General features: G+C 51.6%; 1 pseudogene; it reads left to right on the forward strand.

Annotated features, from left to right (window-relative positions):
* The first annotated feature begins 664 nt into the window (after positions 1-664).
* On the forward strand, positions 665-1,536 carry LOC144820158 (dead end protein homolog 1 pseudogene; annotated as a pseudogene).
* Positions 1,537-4,080: the final 2,544 nt, after the last annotated feature.

Here is a 4,080-nt window from a genome sequence, read left to right on the forward strand (position 1 = left end):
CACAGTGGGCCCTCCTCCTGAGGCTCATTGAGCCCCGGGGACATCCAACACCCAGGGAGCAGAAAGAGGCAGTATAAATGTCAGAAACTAGCAGAAAGAAGCATAATAAAGGTTAGCAACAAACAAATAGAGGTCAAATAGAGGTCAAAAACTAGCAGAAAGAGGCAAAATAGAGGTCAGAAATGAGCGCAAGAAGCAGAATAAAAGTCAGGAAATAAGCAGAAAGAGGCAGAATAGGGGTCAGAAATGAGCAGCAAGAGGCAAAATAAAGGTCAGGAGCAAGCAGAAATAGGCAAATCAGTGGGCAGAACTTCACGCACACACTCACAGGCCCACTCAGAGACTCACACAGCCACTCACAGACCAACTCAGTCACTCACAGACCCACTCATAGATCCACTCAACGACTCTTGCATGCTGTCACAGACCCACTCGGAAACTCATCCACCCTCCCACAGACCCTCTGAGACAATCATGTTCCAATTCACAGACCAACTCAAAGGCTCATGCACTCACTCACAGATCGAGTGAGAGACTCACACACTCACTCCCAGACCCACTCATACACTTACAGATCTACTCACAGACCCACTCTGAGACTCACAATAACTACTCACAGACTCACTCAGACACTCCATGGAGATGGACAACCAGCAGTGTGAGAATGGGCAGGTGCCCCGCCCCCGCCGGCTCCGAGGTGTTCATTGGCAAGCTTCCTCAAGACATCTACGAAGATAAATTAATCCCCCTCTTTCAGAGCATGGGCAAACTGTATGAATTCCGCCTCAGGATGACCTTCAACGGCTTGAACCGGGGATTTGCCTACGCCAGGTACTCCAGACGGTGACATGCCCAGTCTGCCATTGCTGCGTTGAACGGCTACGAAGTGCAGAAAGACCACCGCATTGTCGTGTTTTGGAGCACTGAGAAGTGCGAGCTGTGCGTCGACGGAGTGCCCTGCCGCCTGGAGCAGGGGGAGCTAAAAATTACACTGTAGCAGGTGACTTCCGGAATGGAGGACATCGCTTTGTATCCAAGCTCCACCAAGAAACGCGAACTTCTGGCTGTGGTCAAATATAACTCTCACTGAGCAGCAGCAATGGCCAAAATAGTCTTAGTGGAAGATTACTTGAGGTTGTATGGACAGAAGCTTAGCGTGGACTGGATGATACCGGGCTTAAAGCAAAAACTACAAATTGTTTCAGAGAAAACCACTACCTCTCCTGGTGTTTCAAGTTGGACAATTTCATCTGTTCCTGCCCAGCAGTCTGAGAAGAAGAAACGGGACCAGCAAAAATCCCGTGGCTGTATAGTGGATTTCCTATGCATACTTTGCAGAAAGATGCAGCTGGGCTCTCCAGTATTCTTGACCAACCTCTTGGCTGTTAGCCCAGAGGGACTGATGTAATTCCAGGCTATCCAATTCCATTCAGTGGGTACACCTGGGTCATGCCTGACATAATGGGTTTGCGAAATGAGCATGATCAGGCAAAGGAGGTTGTTGCTCTACTAGTCTTAAAATCACTTGGAGAGTAGAAAAATTATGTAATCTGTTAGGAGGGTGAATGTTTAAGCAAATTGTGTAAGAGCATGCACAGGATAATCTGCCATGTTTAACCACTTGTATGCTTTGGACGGCCCCCAGCCGTCCAACGTCATGGTGGGCGTCTGCTGACGACGTCCAGGGGATATCCAAATCCAGCCCACTCAATAAACCCCCCGCACAGCATGAAAATTCATGCAGTGCGGAACGGGTTAATGTATGCCTGCAAGTAAGGTGAGATTCCCGCATTAAGTAACTTTCATTGTAGGAATGGACTTCACTATTCTGTGAAAGGATGATCACAATTTCCTTCATCTCTCTGTTCAGTTTCCTTCCGCCTGCTGACAACTCACCGAGGATCTGCGATGACGGATGCAATTCAAAGTGGCTGACACCTGATGGAGATGCCTGAGTGGCTATGTAGGGGATGGGCTGGGGATCAACCCCCGGCCCTCTCCTGCTTTTCCCGGGTTTAACCGCAGTGGTCTGACCCCCTGCTTTGCCTTCTTGGCCACAGGGACAAGCGAGTGTTGTTTCCCCCAACATGGGTGCAGCTGAGAGAGTTCTGCGGCATTACGATCCAATTGCCACTGAGCTTCTTTTTCACTTCTTGAGTCGGGGTAGGAGCACCCTCTTGGGACCTGCTGCTGCCCCCCCCCCCTTTCCCGGAGCCCGACCTGACTTTGCAGCATACCGAATCGACGAGTCTGCTGCCCCGAACATGTGCATGTAAATGACCTGAGTTTGATCGGCAACCTCCTGCCCTTCTTGTTCCGGTGGTTGGCCCGCCAACCCCCATGCAGCCCTACTCCGTGGGCAAGCTCCCTTGTGGTTTTGTGGTTTGGATTTTTGCATGTCCTGACATTTTGTGTTAATGGCATCGGTGCCCGTGACCTGGGGTCTCCATGTTAGCGGCTACAATTCAATTCAACATGCTACTGGACTATGCCCTATGTCGCCTGACTGACCTTTATCCTGAGTTGACCCCCCCTTGGGTCTCATACACCCCTCACATCTTGCTCAGTTACAGCGACACAGGATGTTATGTTTGCTGATCTCTTAGCCGGTTTGTTTCGACATTCACATTGACTTTTGACTCCCCTGAAGTACTTTTCCCTTTACCGGTTCTACCTGGTCTGATCTTCTTCCCACCCTTTTTAGGTTTCGACCTGGCGAGGGGCAAAGCCCCTCCCAGATCGAAAACTATTGTCTACAGTAGGGATGTTCGGACCGCCTCTGTTTCCAATTGGCTAGCTCCATAAATGGAGACTAGCCATTGGGAGACAGAGGCTGTCAATCGCGCTTTCTCTTGAAAACGCGATTCGGGGGCGTTTCTGGTGCTTTTTTTAAGCCCCGCCCCTTTGTCCCGGGCCGCGCTGCGATTGGCTGCCGGCCCGGGACACCCCCGTGACGTCATTCCCGGGCCGCGCTGTGATTGGCTGCCGGCCGGGACACCCCCGTGACGTCAGCCAATCACAGCGCGGCCCGGGCCTGACTTGTTTTGAAAGCATGCAGAAATCAAATGCTCGTGTTTTTCGTAGCGGCCCTCGGCGTCATTAGACTAATTAATAATGTACAAAACCCGGTTCAAACAAGAAGTCGTCTTTGTGTACTAATAAACATTTTCAAATTGTTTTTAGAGGCAAGCATGACACGCTTGGGAGTGATAAAAAAAGGTACATATAAACACTTGTCAAGATCAGAGTGGGAGCAATTGCTTCAATAGAACGCACTCCCATGACAAATTAAACCTTGTTTTAAGGTTGGTTGCGCTTCTTTCCATATCCAGGCGCACACGGGCATATGTCGCTTACTAACCAGTTTTTGATAGGACAGTCGCTGAAGCTGCTCGTCATTGGATGACAAACTTGGCAGGCTCACGGGATTGGTTAGTACTTCCGACCCGAAGTTTCGATTTACGGAAGTGTTTCCTAGGAATGCTGCTCTTCCCAAGAGTGGCAACATTTTTGCACACTTAGAAGAAATATAACCCTGACTCGTCTGTTATAGTTTCAGGTCGCAGGTATGGCTCTTGCCTTCCTCAGGGCGCCCCTAATACCGGCGCTGAATGGCCCCCTGCAGCGCTCCGTGCACATACTGCTAGGCAGTGCCACGGTCTACCGGCCGTCGCCCACCTACCCTCGCCCGCTCTGGGCTGTGCCCTGCAGGCTGCATGCCAGCTCCCCCAAGAACCTGCCCCTGAAACAGTGGACACTGGTGGTCAGTCCCGTCGGCCGCCTGCTGGTGGAGCTGCCTTGCCACGTGCGGGTGCGGGCTCTGGACCCTGTCACCTACCCAGACGGGGACAGGGTATTCGTCACGGTCAGCGGGGCGCCCCGGCCTCTGCCGCAGGGGCTGGACATCAAGGACCTCGAGGTTAAGTACAACGAGTCGGCCAAACGGATGAGCATCCTCTCTGAGCACATCGACAGCCAGAGCCAGGTGGAGGTGTGCACGCCTGCCAGGTTTGGTACGTGAGAAGCAGCTGAGCAGAGCTCGAACTTTAAGAGCATGTTTAGACCTTCACGCCTTTTAAG

This window comes from Lissotriton helveticus, chromosome 2_1 (assembly GCF_964261635.1).
Source record: "Lissotriton helveticus chromosome 2_1, aLisHel1.1, whole genome shotgun sequence".
NCBI classification, from domain to species: Eukaryota; Metazoa; Chordata; class Amphibia; order Caudata; family Salamandridae; genus Lissotriton; species Lissotriton helveticus.